The sequence below is a fragment of the Erinaceus europaeus genome, chromosome 14 (genome assembly GCF_950295315.1).
Source record: "Erinaceus europaeus chromosome 14, mEriEur2.1, whole genome shotgun sequence".
Lineage (NCBI taxonomy): Eukaryota > Metazoa > Chordata > Mammalia > Eulipotyphla > Erinaceidae > Erinaceus > Erinaceus europaeus.
Window position 1 is genome coordinate 97,134,909 of NC_080175.1, and position 19,782 is coordinate 97,154,690.

General features: G+C 44.8%; 1 long non-coding RNA gene across 3 annotated transcripts in view; it reads right to left on the reverse strand.

The window, feature by feature from the left end:
• Window positions 1–19,782, reverse strand: part of LOC132532831 (uncharacterized) — a 65,704-nt gene that overhangs the window by 10,080 nt on the left and 35,842 nt on the right. For 2 of the 3 annotated variants that reach the window (XR_009544772.1, XR_009544774.1), the window contains exons 3-4: window positions 18,291–18,359; window positions 13,357–13,509 (exon numbers count right to left, since the gene is read on the reverse strand). This is a non-coding gene — a long non-coding RNA (uncharacterized LOC132532831). The remainder of the gene's footprint in view (window positions 1–13,356; window positions 13,510–18,290; window positions 18,360–19,782) is intronic. The other variant, XR_009544773.1, reaches the window with a different exon arrangement.

The window sequence follows — 19,782 nt, forward strand, 5'->3', positions numbered from 1 at the left end:
GGCTGGCAGACAAGATCACCTTTCCCATTCTACATACTAACACATATTGAATAGAAACATGAGGTGTATCACAAAAAAAAATAAGTTTAGGAGTCGGGCAGTAGCACAGCAGGTTAAGCTCAGGTGGCATGAAGCTCAAGGACTGGAGTAAGGATCCCGGTTCGAGCCCCCAGCTCCCCACCTGCAGGAAAGTTGCTTCACAGGAGGTGAACAGGTCTGCAGGTGTCTGTCTTTCTCTCCCCCTCTCTATCTTCCCCTCCTCTCTCCATTTCTCTCTGTCCTATCCAACAATGACGACAACAATAATAACTGCAACAATAAAACAACAAGGGCAACAAAAAAGAATAAATAAAATAAATATTAAAAAAAGAAAAAATATATAAAAAATGTTTAAGTGCTATTCAGAAAAGATAGTGACCAGTGGAGAGAAAGTGTAGAAGAAGTGGTGGATCAGATTGTCTTTAAACTAGACCTTCATATGTGGGTAAAGAGAGAAGAGGAAGTCTTGGGGTATCTTACAATCTTGTTAATCATTATTAAATCACTAATAAAAATTACCAAAAAATAAGTTAAAGTAGGTGGTTGGACATATTTGCTTATTTCTTATAGAACTAATACATTAGTCATACAACTACTTTGATAAACCAGTAATAAAAAGAAATACAATGAAAATAAGACAAATGATAAGGATAAGGATAAATTCCACAGAAAAAATTCCAGAGAAGGAGCCAGTGGGGGTTGAATTGTTACATGGAAAAGTGGGAAATGTTCCACATGTACAAACTATTTTACTTATTAGGATCCACCTGCGTATCAGATTTCAAAGGGCCTGTAGCTATATTAGTGCCTTTCTGTTTGTTTGTTTGTTTGTTTGCCTGAGCCTGACATCTGATATGCAGGTGGATCCTAATTATTGTCTGGGGAGATGATGTCATGGCTGGAAAAAGGACCAGAAAGCTGCATCAGAGAAGAGAGTAGCTCCCTAATGTGGGAAAGGGGTATAAATATTGTTGACTGTAAACCCATCAATATGATGTGATCTGGGGCCCATATTCAGCTTAGGAGCCTGTGTGACCTCTGCATCCCTGTAGATCTGAGCTCACATTCTGTGGTCATGAGTAGGAACATTCCAAGCTGCCCCAGTATCAGGACCCATCTTCCTCAGGTGTAGCAGAGTATGTTGTCCATCCTCCCTTCGGAGGATGGAACATTCTCTGTTGTTTTTGATCCAAGTTGAGGGCAAGGCCTTATGGGGGCCCACAAAGGGGTCTATTTTGTTGTTCCTGATAGAGATGACCAGTAACAATGGGGAGAGGGATTTATTTGAGGTCTAGGCCCATCAAGTCTGTTTGGGAATCTCAGGACTCCCCGATTAGGGCCCAAATAGGACAAGATTTAACCCCGTATTGTGTATGGATTAATGATTACCTTAACTTTTTCGTAGCCCTTACCTGTACCCCCAAATAAACGAGTTGTCTCTCTGAAAGAGGAGGTCGTGATTCCTCTCCGTGCACTGGCCCTCATCAGCAGGGTCCCCAGGAACCCCAGGGTGGACCTTCTACCCTCCCTCCTCCATGGTCGCCTGCCCATGTGCAAAGGAGAACCCGCCCCACAGACAGAGTGACTACATCCTGTGTCAGACTCAAGTGCAAACACCCATGTCCAGCTTGCTGCCCAGCTTCAGGGGAGCAGAATCTCTGAGACAGAGTAATGATCTCCTAGGGAAGTATTATTTTTAAATAATACTTTACTATTTTTAACTTTTACTTTACTATTTTTAACTGTTTTTTTCAGCCTGTTTTCTTTTATTTTGTTTGCTTGGGGTTTTCGTGTGTCCCCTTCTTCTTTCCTGCAGTGCCAAGGATTCAAGCCAGGCCGCAAACATGCAAAAACACATGTGTCACTATTGAACCGCATTCCCAGTCAACACCCCCCCCTTGCTTTTCAGGTCAACGCTCCATCTACTGAGCACAGAAGCTCCGTGAGTAAATGCACTTATGGAGCTGAGGTGATCTAAATCACTCACCAGGTGTATTTTGCAGCATCTCAGTTACCATTCAGAAGAATTCAGAGCAAGGTATGGCTTGTATGTTCATTATAAAAGCCAAAACAATAACAATAAAACCTCTTTTATTGAAACTCAAATAGGGGCTAATCAAATATTTGGCTTCTTCTTGTTACCCTCTTTACTTGACAGTCTGTGGGATGTGTTGGTGAATAGACTCTAAGGAGAGATCAGTTGCAACATGGACAGAAAAATCAACTCTCAGCAGCAGGTGAAAGTACACTTGTTATAATGTGCAAGGACTGAGGTTCGAGCCCCCAGCCCCCACCTGCAAGGAGAAAGCTTTGCTTTGACTGGGGATGCAGTGTGGTAGCTGTCTCCCCATCTCTCTTCCTACCACTCCCTTCCCTCGCAATTTCTGGCTGTCTCTAGTCAATAAATAAACATAATGAAAAAAAAAATTTTAAATCTTGTGTGCCTCTAAAAAGAAAAAAAAGTCACATCAAAGAGAGGCAGCTTTAGTTTCTGGGAGATACGAATTTGATTTTTATGAGGTGGGGATATTTTAAGAAGTTGTTGATACATTCTCTGCAGATGTAATTAATAGTGGGCTTTGCTAAGTAACAGAAATATTTCCACAATCTTTTCTCAAGTGCCAACACGAAGTTATACTCCTACCAAAAATCATTTTTCTCCACACCCACACCATTGTGTTTCTGATAAGATTGATTCTTACAGAACATTGCCCCCTTTCATAAGTGAAATAATAAAAGTCATGTCCCTTGTGAATTTCAGGCCAGTGCCTTTATTTTACGGAAAGAATTTATTTCTATAGATGGTCTATTTTGAAAAATATTTAATATCAATGTGATGAAATCTGCTAACAAATGTTGATCGTTCTCTACAACACTCCAAGAGAATTCTTACTAACAGCAGATTTACCAAAGCTGTGAGCCTTAAGGTCAATGCAAGGGTAGCTTCTAGTGGAGAGAGGGAACAAAATAATAAGTCAGGAATGGAGAAGTACAGAAGTACTTAATATATAAAAACTCTTCTGGTCATTTCTTTTTTACATTTTTTATTATTGACAATGCCAGTCTATAAAATTATAAGATTTTAAGGGTAAAGTGTCACACTTCTATGTCTAACTCACAATATCCCAACACCACTGACTAGGCCAACACCACCCACTGGGTCTACACCACCCACTGGGCCTGCACCACCCACTGGGTATACACCACCCACTGGGCCTACACCACCCACTGGGCCTGCAACACCCACTGGGCCTGCACCATCCACTGGGTCTGCACCACCCACTGGGCCTGCACCATCCACTGGGTCTACACCACCCACTGGGTCTACACCATCCACTGGGTCTACACCACCCACTGGGTCTACACCACCCACTGGGCCTGCAACCACCCACTGGGCCTGCACCATCCACTGGGCCTGCACCATCCACTGGGCCTGCACCACCCACTGGGCCTGCACCACCCACTGGGTCTACACCATCCACTGGGTCTACACCACCCACTGGGTCTACACCATCCACTGGGTCTACACCACCCACTGGGTCTACACCACCCACTGGGTCTACACCACCCACTGGGCCTGCACCACCCACTGGGCCTGCACCATCCACTGGGCCTACACCACCCACTGGGTCTACACCACCCACTGGGCCTGCACCACCCACTGGGTATACACCATCCACTGGGCCTGCACCACCCACTGGGCCTGCACCATCCACTGGGCCTGCACCATCCACTGGGTCTACACCATCCACTGGGTCTGCACCACCCACTGGGCCTGCACCACCTACTGGGTCGGCACCATCCACTGGGCCTACACCACCCACTGGGCCTGCAACACCCACTGGGCCTGCACCATCCACTGGGTCTACACCACACACTGGGCCTGCACCATCCACTGGGTCTGCACCACCCACTGGGCCTGCACCATCCACTGGGTCTACACCATCCACTGGGTCTACACCACCCACTGGGTCTACACCACCCACTGGGCCTGCACCACCCACTGGGCCTGCACCATCCACTGGGCCTGCACCACCCACTGGGCCTGCACCACCCACTAGGCCTGCACCACCCACTGGGCCTGCACCATCCACTGGGTCTACACCACCCACTGGGTCTACACCACCCACTGGGTCTACACCATCCACTGGGTCTACACCACCCACTGGGTCTACACCATCCACTGGGCCTACACCACCCACTGGGTCTACACCACCCACTGGGCCTGCACCATCCACTGGGCCTGCACCACCCACTGGGCCTGCACCACCCACTAGGCCTGCACCACCCACTGGGCCTGCACCACCCACTGGGTCTACACCACCCACTGGGTCTACACCACCCACTGGGTCTACACCACCCACTGGGTCTACACCATCCACTGGGTCTACACCACCCACTGGGTCTACACCACCCACTGGGCCTGCACCACCCACTGGGCCTGCACCATCCACTGGGTCTACACCACCCACTGGGCCTGCACCACCCACTGGGCCTGCACCATCCACTGGGTCTACACCACCCACTGGGCCTACACCATCCACTCGGTCTACACCATCCACTGGGTCTACACCACCCACTGGGCCTGCACCACCCACTGGGCCTGCACCATCCACTGGGTCTACACCACCCACTGGGCCTGCACCATCCACTGTGCCTGCACCACCCACTGGGCCTACACCACCCACTGGGCCTGCACCACCCACTGGGCCTGCACCACCCACTGGGTCTACACCACCCACTGGGTCTACACCACCCACTGGGCCTGCACCACCCACTGGGCCTGCACCACCCACTGGGTCTACACCACCCACTGGGCCTGCACCATCCACTGGGCCTGCACCACCCACTGGGCCTGCACCACCCACTGGGCCTGCACCATCCACTGGGTCTACACCACCCACTGGGCCTGCACCATCCACTGGGCCTGCACCATCCACTGGGCCTGCACCACCCACTGGGCCAACACCACCCACTGGGCCTGCACCATCCACTGGGCCTGCACCACCCACTGGGTCTACACCATCCACTGGGCCTGCACCACGCACTGGGCCTACACCACCCACTGGGCCACACCACCCACTGGGCCTGAACCATCCACTGGGTCTACACCACCCACTGGGCCTGCACCACCCTCTGGGCCTGCACCACCCACTGGGCCTGCACCATCCACTGGGCCTGCACCACCCACTGGGCCAACACCATCCACTGGGCCTGAACCATCCACTGGGCCAACACCACCCACTGGGCCTGCACCACCCACCCTCTGAAACCCATCATGATGGGTTTGACAGTCTAAGAGATAGTTGATACTTTGCTTCTTTTATTTTCACATTCGATTACTTATGTTATCTATGTCGATGGACGACTTTCTTTTATTGGCATGGCCAGGTAGATGATTCAGGTTTCGAATAATAGCAGAGAAGCTTTCTAAAAGGTATATCTAAGATTATTCCCTAATCTTTTCTTAGAACCCAGTGAAACTGAACATAACACTGATGGTTGTGATGGAAAATAAACCCAGTGTAGGCAGCTAAGGGAAGGATGTGAAGGGACTGAAAAAACTACAGTTAACAAATGTCTAAAAATTGCCTAATCTATTAAACTTGTATTTTTTTCAAAGGTGCTGCTTTATGTAGTTACTTGGAGTGATGATTAACTATATTAATTTTTTTAAATATACATAAGAAGATTTTAACAAAGTTATCTAAAATACCAACGTGCAGAGGATAGATAGCAAGAGAGAATTGTTTTCTTAGGAACTGGTACCAGTAATTTTACAGTGCCTCTGTCTTGCATGAGCATTCTCAAATCTATTCTAAGGCATTTCCTCTGGGGTTTGTTCCAGTATAAAACAGTAAGTCAGGGCCCTGGGAGATAGCATGGTGGTTATGCAAAAGACCTTCCTGCCTAAGGCTCCAATGTCAAGGGTTGAATTCTGGACACCATTACACCAGAGCTGAGCAGTGTTCTGGATATATATATTCATATATTCAGCAAGTCTTCTATTCTTTTTTATGTTCTTTAAACTAGAAAATTATCCTGACAAAGAATGCTAATATATATATATTCTTCCCCCCCCTTGGGCCCAGTCCTAAGAAGACGTGCATGATATGCATGTAGATATGCATATCATGCAAGATATGCATATCTACAACGTGCAAGATATGCATGTAGATACCACCCACACCTCCCAACCCTCCATCTCTCTCCAGAAGCCTTCAGCATGTCGGCGTTCACCCTCAAGGGACCTGAACAGCCAGCTGCTCCTCTCACTCGGGGTGCTCCTTGGCCTGCTGCCCTGGCAGCTTCGTTGCACTTAAGGAAGCTCAGCTTGGCCCCTTATTGGAGTCGTAACCACTTGCACACAGAAATGCTCCCAGACCAGCCAGCACTCTGCCAGCGGCTGCCCTAACAATTCCCACAGTCACTGCCACTACCAGCATCACTTCTCCCCCACCCTCATAATGTCTCCAGTCCCTGGACTGCGCTGGGGCTGGGGCGGGGGGAGCTGGGGGCTGGGGGAGCTGGACCCAGCCTAACCCCGATTCCAACTCTCCAAAAGCCATCCTTCTACTCTTGCTCCCACACTCAGTAGGTAACAAGACTGTCTCCCAGAACCTTTTCCCGAAGAAACACAGGAGTGAATTAGCAGTTTCACACTCATGTTGTCACGGTCTACTAAATTCTCAAAGCAGAACAGGGACAGGAGGTAAGTGCAACAGGAGTAGTGACAGGTGTGGCTTGGAAAGATGAAGGATGGGGCCTGGGTATTATAAGCGAGATCTGTGGGCTTCTCACTCTCTCTGTCCATATCTCTCCCTCTCTCTCTCTCCCTCTCTCTCTCTCTCTCTCTCCCCTCCCCCTCCCCCCTCTCTCTCTGCCAAACATGTGAATATTTGCAATTTTCCCAAAGAAAGATTAAAGTTCCTGCAAGAGATAATTAGTGTGATGAACTTTTTAAATGTTGGGGAAACAAGCGCCAGCCTCCCTCCCCCCCCCCCCAATACAATAGGATTTTTTCTCATGAGACTATAGGACTTTTAACTGGACCATCCACACTGGAAAATCAACCTCCCCTTCTTCATGTTTTTCCAGGGACATTTTGCTTGTGCTGTTTTATATTTTGCATCAATTATATATAATATTGTTTCATAATAAATGATAGAAATAGGAGCCAGGTGGTGTCACACTCAGTGGATACATCTGCTACACAGAAAAAAGGAGAGAGAGAGAGAGAGAGAGAAAGAGAGAAAGAGAGAAGGCCTGTGGAAGCAGTGAGCTCACCACACAACCACCAAGCCCCAGCAATAACCCTGGTAGCAATAAATAAATAAATAATGAATGAATGAATGAATGAATGAATGAATGAATGGTATTTTGACTAGATCAAGGCCATCTAGATGCTAGAAGAAGACATAGAAACCATGATGAGATATAGCTATTCAAGGGCATGAAGCTATTTATAAGGTATTTAAGGAATAATAAGGAGAGAGACTGGAAGCAGATGATATATAAAGCCAAAGATAATCAGACCAAAGAGGGACTGGGTGGTGACACACCAATTAAGCACACACATTACAATGTGCAAGGACCCAAATTCAAGCCCCCAGTCCCCACCTGCAGGAGGGAGCTTCAGAAACAGTGAAGCAGGTCTCTCTCTCTCTCTCCCCCACTTGCTTTCTCTTCCCTTTGTCTCTCAACATCTGTCTTATCAAAATAAATGAAAACACAAATAAATATAAATTCTTAAAATGTATACTTATGAAAAATAGAATCTAGATAGATGGTAGATGGATAATCAGGAGTTAATTACAATGACAGATAGGAATCTGTAAAGATATCATTTAATATCTGACCCGACCCAGATATGAGCACTGCTATTCCAAAGGAATTGCTTCCACTCTTCTGCATATCACAGAGTAAAGATTCCAAGTCCTATGTGCAGAAATTCAATTGAGGAGATTAAATCATCATCTCTACCTGGTTATGACTGTGAAGAAGCAGGAGAAATCCCAACTGTGTGTGATGAGAGCTTACGCTTTGCACTGGTTGATTTTTGTTGTAGCTTATGACTGTTTAAATAATAGCTTCCAGAAGAATAATCTTACTTGTTCAAGAAAGCCAGGAGCTGGCCTTGAAGGAACAGCTTTCTTGTGTGGCAGTTAGGCCCTGTGGCTACGCAGGCCGGAGCACTACACCACTCCCTCTTACTAAACAGAAGCTCCCTCTCAGGATTCCCTCCCTAGCAGAACTTTATATTAAGAGTTGAGGACAACAAAGAGCTACCACTTCACTACTTTGAGAATGTCACACATCAGAAATGATAACAACAACAAATGCTGTAGAGGTTGTGGAGACAAAGGAGCCTCCTGCACTGCTGATGGGAATGTCAATGGGTCCAACCTCTGTGGAGAACAGTCTGGAGAACTCTCAGAAGGCTAGAAGTGGACCTATCCTATGATCCTGCAATTCCTCTCCTGGGGATAGATCCTAAGGAATCCAACACACCCATCCAGAAAGATCTGTGCACACCTGTGTTCATAGCACACAGCCAAAACCTGGAAGCAACCCAGGTGTCCAACAACAGATGAGTGGCTGAGCAAGTTGTGGTCTAGATACACAATGGAATACTACTCAGCTATTAAGAATGTTGAATTACCGTCTTCACCTCATCTTGGATGGAGCTTGAAGGAATCATGTGCAGTGAGATAAGTCAGAAATAGGAGGGTGAATATGGGCTGATCTCACTCATACAAGTTGAAGAATAAGGACAGAAGGGAAATAGCAGAACTTGGCCTGGAGTGAGTGTGTTGCATCAAAGTAAAGGACTTGGGGCGGGGGGATGGGGGTGGCGGAGAGTGTTCAGGCCCTGGAACATGATGGTAGAGGAAGATCTAGATGGGGGAGGGTTAGAGGGTTATGGGGAAACTGAGAAATGTTACAATGTACAAAGCACTGTATGTGGGGCTGGTGCAGTGACGCACCTGGTTGAGCGTACATATTACAGTGTGCAAGGCCCCAGGTTTGAGCCCCAGGTCCCCAGATGCAAGGAGAAAGCTTTGTGAGTTGTGAAGCAGGGCTGCAGGTGTCTCTCTGTCTCTCTTCCTTTCTATCTGCCCTACCTTCTTAATTTCTGACTATACCTAATACATAAATAAAGATAATAAAACAATTAACTACTGTATTTTATTGTCAACTGTAAAGCATTAATCCCCTCAAGAAAGGGAGGAAAAAAAAAAAAGAAGTGACAGGGACTTCCTTGACACAGTGGCAATGCCCTGCTAGCAAACCCCCGAACAGAACAGCCATCAGACAGACCACCATCTCACCAGACACCTGAATTCACTGTCAGTTGTGCCCACCTGCATCTCGCTCCCAAGTGCGACTTGTAAGCATCAGAAGCTCTGCTCAGAGGCCGGTCAGATAACGCACCCACCTGGTCATGAGCACGGTTCACTTTGGGCCACCTGCTACATCGCAGGAAATCTCACTGTGGGATCTCTCCCTCTCTCTCTCCAACTCTTTGTCTCTCTCTCTCTCGACCTCAAAAAGCGCACACAAAACAGTGAAGTCCCAGTGAAGACTAAGTGAATAAATGAACAAATACCCTGATTCTTGGCCTATTATGTTGAGGGTACAAGTTTTGGAGTCAAATCTGCCACCTTCTGGGGCTCCTACTTCCCTTTCCTTGCTCTCATACTTGTCTTCTGGGCATTCAGTAACGTGGGGGCATTCAGGAAATAAAATTTTATCTCTCCCAGGCAACACTTTTAGCCCACCTGCCTGTCAGCTATGAGGCCCAGGCAAGAACTACTAAAGTCATTGGCTGTGTGGAATATACCCCAATAGACCTCCTAGCTTCTTCCCACATGACGACCCCTAGCTTCATTTGCTCTCTTCCTGCCTTTGGGTTATATTTAACCAAAAATTTGCTTTTTGTTTGTTTTTTTTTTTCCTCCTCCAGGGTTATTGCTGGGCTCGGTGCCTGCACCATGAATCCACCGCTCCTGGAGGCCATTTTTTCCCCCTTTTGTTGCCCTTGTTTTAGCTTTCATTGTGGTTATTATTATTGCCCTTGTTGACGCAATTCGTTGTTGGATAGGACAGAGAGAAATGGAGAGAGGAGGGGAAGACAGAGAAGGGGAGAGAAAGACAGACACCTGCAGACCTGCTTCACTGCCTGTGAAGCGACTCCCCTGCAGGTGGGGAGCCGGGGGCTCGAACCGGGATCCTTACGCCGGTCCCTGCGCTTTGCGCCACAGGCGCTTAACCCACTGCGCCACCGCCCGACCCCCCAAAAATTTGATTTATATCTTACTACATTTCAGCCACCAAGTTGCAGATTCTACCATGATGCCAACCTGACTTCCCTGGGCAGATGACCTCACCCATGTGTCCTGGAACCTCCCCTCCCCAGAGCCCTGCCCCACTAGGGAAAGACAGAAATAGACTGGGAGTGTGGATCCACCTGCCAACACCCATGTCCAGTAGAGACACAGTTATAGAAGCCAGAACTCCCACCTTCTGTATCCCATAAAGAATTTTGGTCCATCTTCACAGAGGGATAAAGAATAGGATAGCTTCCAATAAAGGGGATGGGGTCCAAAAAGATCTGTGTACACATATGTTCTTGGCAGCACAATTTGTAATAGCCAAAACCTGGAAGCAACCCAGGTGTCCAACAACAGATGAGTGGCTGAGCAAGTTGTCGTATATATACGCAATGGAATACTACTCAGCTATAAAAAATGGTGACTTCACCATTTTCAACTGATCTTGGATGGAGCTTGAAAAATTCATGTTAATTGAAATAAGTCAGAAATAAAAGCATGAATATGGGATGATCTCACTCTCAGGCAAAAGTTGAAAAACAAGATCAGAAGAGAAAACACAAATAGAACCTGAACTGGAATTGGCGCATTGCACCAAAGTAAAAGACTCTGGGGTGGGTAGGTGGGGAGAATACAGGTCCAAAAAGGATGACAGAGGACCTAGTGGGGGTTGTATTGTTATATGGAAAACTGGGAAATGTTATGCAGGTACAAACTATTGTGTTTACTGTTGAATGTAAAACATTAACCCCGCAATAAAGACATTTAAAAAACAAGGGCAACAGAAAAGGAAATAAATAAATAATAATAAAATAAAGGGGCTGGGGTATGGAACTCTGGTGGTGGGAACTGAACCCCTGTTATCTTACAATCATGTTAATCATTATTAAATCACCAACCAAAAGCTAAAAAGTTTTGTCTCCCTATAAAATCATGTACTTAGAGGGAGTCGGGTGGTAGCACAGTAGGTTAAGCACAGGTGGTGCAAAGTGCAAGGACCGGGGGAAGGATCCCGGTTCGAGCCCCCAGCTCCCCACCTGCAGGGAAGTCACTTCACAGGCGGTGAAGCAGGTCTGCAGGTGTCTGTCTTTCTCTCCCCCTCTCTGCTTTTCCCTCCTCTCTCTATTTCTCTCTGTCCTACCCAAAAATGATGACATCTATAATAATTACAATTTTTAAAAAAGGGCAACAAAAGGGAATAAATAAATATTTTTTTAAATCATGTACTTTGAGTTAGGACCACCAGATAGTATTGTAGACAGCCTCAAAATGAAAATAAGACTAAAATTTTAGGTGTCATTACGTAAGCCCATCATGAACTCCACACTGAATGAAAGTACTCTAATATTACTAACTTCTTTTTTTTTTTTTTTGCTTAACTATGTTTTACTTTGCAAGTTTGTATTAATTACCCACGTAGGAGGGAAAACAACCAGTCATAGTTATCTTTCACCTGTTTGCTTATTTCACCATGAATAATCACCCCTAGTTCCTCACAAGTTATTCTAAAGGATACAATATTGCCTTTACTAATGTATAGTAGAATTTCACTTGAAAGTATATATCACATACTTTTGTAGTCTATTTTTCCTTTTATTTTTCTATTAGTGATCCAATAATGATCGACAAGATTGTGATAGAAGAGGGTACAGTGTCAGTGTTTCCTTTCTATAAATAAATAATAACAAAAAATAGGGAAACTTCCAAAGGAGGGGAAGGATACAGAACTCTGGTGGCGGGAACTGTACCCTTCTTATCACAATATTACTAACTTCTATGTTTCTGAAAAGGACCCCCAGGTCCCCAGGTCCCCAGCCCTCTGAACGACATACACACATATTAATCTCCTCCTACCATTCCCCAACCAGAATCAAAAGCAAAACTTTTTACATTGCAATTGTTTAATCATCATGAACCTAGTAAGTGGTGTTGATTTGCAAGACGGCAGTCAAATGGCTGTCAAAATGGCAGAAGCCAAGTCTCCGTTGATGCTAGAATCCTCAAGAACATTCAGTCACTGGTGGCATGCACCACTTCATCTTGTACTACAGAAAGTCTGTCTTAATCGAACTCGTGTTTCCTGTTGCCCAGGCCTTTGGAGGAGAGCAGAACTGACTCACCATCTAAAGCAGTGCTTGCTTCTATTCTAATTTGACCAGAGCCTTACACCCTCTAAATCCTGATTGCCTGCATTCCAAGCTGTCTAGTGTGGCAAATAGCCCAGTTATTTTAATTCCAGAAACTGCTTGACCAAGTTTTGCTAAGCCTCTTTTATTTATACACCCTGGTGCAGGGTGGGAAATATTTTAAGTCGGTGCTTCAAGTCGTGCAATACGCTTCCTGAATGTCTAGGTGATGTAAGTGGAGCACTTGTTTGCCCAGTTTGGACGTTTCCAAACAGTGATAGTTGCTCAGACAAACAGCCAAGAGAATTCTGCTCATCACTTTTTTCTTTCCTAACAAAGGAGGTGTCTGGGAAACTGAATGGATTATCAAAGGTGTAACGGTAGTAAAAAGAATTCCACTGGCAGTTCGGGGCTACCAGCTTGACCCAAGTTCAGCTTCAGAGAGGGCAGCTTTCACTTATTTTGTAGTTAAAAATAATTCAGGGAAGTCAGGCGGTAGCACAGCGGATTAAGAGCAGGCGGCATGAAGCGCAAGGTTCTGTGTAAGGATCCGGGTTCGAGCCCCCGGCTCCCCACCTGCAGGGGAGTCGCTTGACAGGCGGTGAAGCAGGTCTGTAGGTCTGTCTATCTTTCTCTCCCCCCTCTGTCTTCCCCTCCTCTCTCCATTTCTCTCTGTCCTATCCAACAACAAGGACATCAGTAACAACAACAATAACTACAACAATAATGGTAACAAAAGGGAAAATAAATAAATATAATTTTAAAAAAATAAAATAAAATAATTCAGAAATGATGTTGACTGATTCTACTGCTAAGTAACTGTGTCTGTATTTCTTATCGCAGCAGGAGATACTCACCTGCACGTTCATTTGGCGATTACTAGAAATTTCTGTCCAAGGTTGCCAGGGAATTTTCTCAGCCTGTAAGAACACAGGATTTGCATGCTGGAGAGCGCAGAGGTCCTTGGATCAAACCCAGCTTCATAAGCCTGAGCTGGTCTCTCTTGATTGCTCAATTATAAAAATAAAATCAAAGGAGGAGGGGGTTAGATAGCAAAATAGTTATGCAAATAGACTCTCATGCCTGAGGTTCCCAATTCCCAAATTCAATCTCTTTCCCCCACCCCACTCCCAACCACCATAAGCCAGAGCTGAGCAGTGCTCTGATTAAAAACAATAAAGAATAATACCAAATAGGTAAATGCTTAGGGAAAAAAATCTGCTCAAACCTAATTTTGAGAAGAGACTTAAACTCAAGTTGTACCTAGTGCACGTTTCCCCTTGCTTGTTGTTAAGATGACACAGTATGGCTTTGTGGGTCATCCCAGGTATAGACTTTGGGAGACAAACATTTCTGAAGCCCTATAAAAATGTCCAAAACCATCACATGAAGTTAAAGACACTGTGCCCAGGGTTGGCTTCAGTGATGTGGTGGCTTTCCTTCCCTCCATCCCTCTGCTTCTTTCTCTTTCTTACTGCCTCTCTCCCTCTCCCTCTCCCTCTCCCTCTCCCTCTCCCTCTCCCTCTCCCTCTCCCTCTCCCTCTCCCTCTCCCTCTCCTCTCCTCTCCCTCTCCCTCTCCCTCTCCCTCTCCCTCTCCCTCTCCCTCTCCCTCTCCCTCTCCCTCTCCCTCCCCCTCCCCCTCCCTCTCTCCCTCCCCCTCCCCCTCCCCCTCTCCCTCTCCCTCTCCCTCTCTGAAAATGCAAAAAGCATTGAAGTTCCAGTAACAGCATCAACAACAAAAAAAACTTTCTTTTTCCCAAAGTCAGAGGAGAACTGCATCTGTTTTCAGATAATAAATACCATCATCCTTTAAAAAAAGTTAGACATCCTTCCTTATAAAATGGATGATTTAGTGGGATTATCTGTACTCATGACATAAATAGTTTCTCTGTGGAGTTAAGCAAACAGAGGGAGAAACATCTTACTAATAACGTGGTGTTATAGGATTTTTTCTTATCTAAACTCCTGGGTATACTCCCTGCAACATTCCGAATTAGTTTTATGAGAGCAAAGACTGAGCAGTTCCCACGCTTTCGTTCCCCAGCAGTTAATAGGATGCTTGATGATCACTAACACATGAGAATTCCAGGTTCAAGCACCATACTAAGTATATTATGGGCACATAGATGGAAAATTAGATACTCTTTAAATATATATTTGCATAAGAAGCAAGGGCAGTAAGAAGAAACATAAGGTGATAGGAGTCGGGTGGTAGCACAGCGGGTTAAGTGCACATGGCGCAAAGCACAAAGGACTGGCGTAAGGATCCCGGTTTGAGCCCCCAACTCCCCACCTGCAGGGGAGTCGCTTCACAGGCGGTGAAGCAGGTCTGCAGGTGTTTGTCTTTCTCTCCCCCTCTCTGTTTTCCCCTCCTCTCTCCATTTCTTTCTATCCTATCCAACAACGATGACATTAATAACTACAACAATAAAACAACAGGGGCAACAAAAGGGAATAAATAAATAAATAAATATTTAAAAATTTTAAATTAAAAAAAGGTTATATGCCGTACAATTCCAATCATATGAAATTCCAGAAAAAGAAATGAAACAGAGTCTATGAAAGATCTGTGATTATCGGGAGAAGCAAATAGGCTGAACAGAACAAATCTGGGGGAATTTTTCTGCATGATATTAGGACTGTAGGTCTATGTCACTGTACACTCATTCTAACTCCTCAAATACCCGCCACCAAGAGTGAAGCCTAACGTGAAGCATGTGGAAGAAACAGTAAGTGGGGAGAAACTAGAGGGAGGGAACTCTTGCTCTCACAGGTTTAAAACTAAGAGTTTTGAGAAAGGCTATGGGATCCCATCACCACTCCCAAAGAGGAAATATGCTGGCAGGCATATTTCACCAGGGATTTTATTTTCAACTTGATTAGTTGTATCTCATTGTTGTGAAGTAGCTGGACATCATCAGTGCCCTTTGAGTGCTAGATTAGCATATATATATATATATATATATATATATTTAACTATCAAAATATAAAATGTATCTATGTTCATTATGGCTACTTTGAAGACTTTGGATTTTCTCTTATTTTCGTCAAAAATAAGAAAAAGAAAAAGAAAACCAGAGTTCCCTCTTTCAAAGACACCTCCACAAAGCGGGATTTGGTTGTTCTCAAAGGGTAAGAAATTCTGCCAAATGGATGACAAGCTGTTGTCAAGGCAAAATGGGAAGCTTCTGTGGGAGTTCACAGCAGATTGACATACAGCAGAGGCATCACATCGCGAGAGCAGATTCCTCCTGAGGCAGACATCATCGACATTTCCAAACTTGTTACTAGCCTTTCTTACTATCTCCAGAATGTAGTCTTAGATGTCCAATATAACAACGTCGTATTAAACTTAGAAATAAAAAATAAAATTTTCAAAAAAATAAGAAGAATTGAAGATGTGTCCATGACTGTTGCCTTACTACTTACTCTATTTGATTATTTTCCTGTCTTCTGTTTTTTTGTAATTACCAGTGCTTCACCATTCTGGCCCTAGTTTGTCAGATGGAAGGAGAAAGAGAGAGAGAGAGACCACAGCACCACTGCTTTGCTCAGTGCAGCAAGCACCTGGACTGAGCCTAAGCAACGTGCATGACAAAACAGGCATCCTCCCAGGCTTGTGCTGTGTGCTGACCCTGCCTTCTTACTTTCTTGGAAGTCTGAAATAACTCTAGCTATCGAAGGACCTTTCCTAGGTATCATCTAGATTAACAAAGTACCATTTTATTAATATCTTAATGTCTCAAATGCTAAGATAGTAGGAAGGTAGTAACCAATATTTACTAACTATACTCGTACAACTGTAGACTCAGGACAGGGATGTCTGAAAGGGTCTTAGTGTAAAAGAGATGACCTGAAAGGGATTCAAAAACAGAAAGTCTGGGGGCTCTGCTTATAGGAGTTCTTAATGCAGAGTTTAAATTATAATACTGAGTTCAGAAAACAAAAAGTTGGCTGTGAGGGATCCCTACCCCCCTTACTCCACTTTTAAAATTAAGATGAGTAGCTGTGATGTATTCTAGCTTTGCTCCGAGAGAGAATTTGCAGAAGGCCCAGCAAGATTCTAGAGGTTCTTGGACTCTCACTCTTCTTTTGCCTAAACCTGCTTCTTGGCTCCATGTCTCCCTTACTTCTACTCATAACGTGGTCTGGGAGGTGGCGCAGTGGATAAAGCACTGGACTCTCAAGCATGAGGTCCTGAGTTTGGTCCCCGGCAGCACATGTACCAGAGTGATGTCTGGTTCTTTCTCTCTCTTTCTCCTCCTATCTTTCTCATAAATAAAATCTAAAAGAAAGAAAGAAAGAATGAATGAAAGACTTCTACCCATAACGATGCTCACTGGAAACAAGTAGAGAGTGAAGTTAATTAGACCTTGGCTCTGGCCTCTGTTGTCCGCATAATGTACACAGCAGACAGCAAGCACTTGCCCTGTGTGCCAAAGCTGCCATGGTTGGACAGAGCTCAGGACTTGCAACTCTGAGCCTCAGAACCCAGCTCCCTGCACTGCAAACACCAAAACTGAATAGTAGGCTGGTTTCAGAGTCTTTCTCTTCTTTCATTATCATAAGAAGAAATGAATCAATGAACATTGTTTTAAGTAGTAAAAACAGAATAGTTGGGGTGGTAACAACTGGCTTCCTTTGCCACCAAGCAGAAGACCCTCATTTAATGTCCCTGGAGCCAATAAGACAGATATTTGGGTTAACCCTCATTTAATGTCCCTGGAACCGATAACCAATTTAACCAATTTTTAGCCAGGCTCCAGAGCTTTTGTTTATATGCTTAGCTCTACACTTCTTGCAAAATTCAGTTTTAGCAAGTCGCCTGCTAACTCAGTTTAGCAGGACTCCACTGTGCTTCCTATCTGGGCTTCTGCCACTTGTCTCACTCTCCTTATTCCTGGCTAAGAGCTCATCACTCTGGCCTGTCTTCAATGACGACCCTGTTAGGGTCTAACTTGCCAGGCTAGCTTTGCGGGAGAGAGACCAGGAACTATAATTCTTTATTCAGGTGGGAGCTCCAGAGTCAGGTGTGAGCACAGTGGGTTAAGCCACGTGGCGCCAAACTGCAATGGCCACCTCCCGCTCTGCACACCAGCCCTTCTCCAGGTCAGGGACATGAGAGAAGTGGGCTTTATAGGGTAAAACCAGAAGTGGAAAGTCAGAACGGAGATGGCTGGGAAAGGGGATGGAGAAAAGAAAGATTGGGAAGGTAGAAAGCTTCTACAGCAATGGTTGCTAGGGTTTTAACTGGCAGGTTTAATGTACCCTGCAGGCAGGGTGGGTCTCGAGGTAGAAAGAAGATAGATCAAAGGAATGGGTGGGGATCTTTCAGGCAAAACAATGATTATGTAAATAGGCCATAGTCTCAGCAACAGAGTAGGGTGGGGGCAGCTGGCTTAAGGCCCAACATAACTAAAATCTCCTGATGTATGTTCTTAGTAAGTTTCCATCCACAGAATTGAGTCTAGTTATATAGTGAAATCTTTTCCCTATTGTAGAAATTCTAAGTAAAATCCTGTGTGTGTGTGTGTGTGTGTGTGTGTGTGTGTTTTACAATTCAAACTTCTGCCAAGTTTTCAATATTCGTTGGACACTGACAATTGCTTGATACTTTTGCATACTTTTTAGTACTTTTTAGTCCTTATAGCTACCACTAAGTGTACTGTAGTGTCTTCATTGCAAGTTTGGAAACTAAAAGGTAGAGAGATTTGGGTTTATTAAAGATTAAATAAGTTGCCAATGAAAACAGAACCCAAATCCCAGCATCTGAAAAATATTCTCGCAAACCTTTGTATATTTCACAACTTGTATAATTTCTAATTTCTTTTCTCTACTGTTTCAAAATTTTTCCCAAATCTAGAAAAAAACATAGGAGCAGTGAAGTTAAACAGATGGCTTTTACAATACAGAAGATGTAAGTAGCTTTCTGTTCTAAGATATCGTAAATTTATCTTAGCATCAACACATTTTGGAAAGAAGCCACTATCATTATGCAAAGAAGTTCCCAGAACTGAAACAAAACACAGCCCTTGAAAATAGAATCTCATGAACCTTTCATTTCATATATCCCTTGGGGAAGTAAATGAAGAATCTTCATCCCACATGGCAATGGTCCCTGCTGACCATCCCTTCCTAGGGAAGGGTCATGTTGCATTCCTGGAATGTTTGAGGTCATTATGAGAGATTGGCTGCCTTCCCATCCACACCCATCACTAAGGAAAATAGTGCTCAAGTTCATTGAGCTGGTGATTACAGTCTAGCCCATAGAGCTCCTATTTATTTGTAAACTTAGAAAATAGCCCAGAATGGGGTAAGAATGCTTTGCAGACACTTATCAAGAGGAGATGAAAAGTTGGAGGCATGTGTCAATAACTCACTGCAAACCAGTAACCTCCCCATCAGCTTATGAGAGAGAGACAGAGGGAGAGAAAGAAAGGGAGAGGGGGGAGAGAGAAAAAGACAGAGGGGAGAGGGAGAGAGAGAGGTGGAGGGAGGATAACTTTGAGTAGTCTTTATAACAATAACTTATTAAAATATCGCTTATTTCTAGTAAAACTTTATTATAATGCTAATAATGATGATTTATTAGTTGATCACTTCACAATGGGCAGGTAAGGCAATCAAAAATTAAAAGCATCATCTTACTCCCAGACTTAATAATGTGGAATTTCATCTCATTTCTTCAATGAACACATACATTCTTGATTTATACTGGCTCATTCTTGCCTTTCTGGCTAGTTGAAGAAGCTTTTACTTGGGAAGCTGAGATAACCCAGTCCAAGCAACTTGTTAACCAGGGACAGTAAATGGAATATTACATTCTAGAAGTTTATCTCCTTAAACACACTGTTGCTGAGGAGTTATTCTGATGCAGTCTCCGCCCCCAGGTTTTACTATGCTGCGCAAAACCCTAGCATTGCTCCCTTCAACCAATCCTGGCCCTACACGTCACCTCTGGTTGTCGCCCAATAAAAAGCCCCCTCACCCCCCCCCCCTCTCTGGGCTCTCAGCTCTCCCTCTCTGAGGTCTTGCTCCCTGCTCTCCCCCGTGGTCGGCCATTGCCGGCTGGCTCCACGTGGTCGGAACCAACCCCCCCCCATCCTATAATAAAGATTTGTGTACCCCTTTGCTCTGGACGTCTGCTCTCTTCTCCGCGGTGCAGCCCGACACCAGACCACCACAACAACAACACACAGCTCCTGTTTCATTTTTAAATATACAAGATAAAGAGCTTGAACCATGGCCAGCATAGGAAAAGTGAAAGAATCTCTATCTTCTT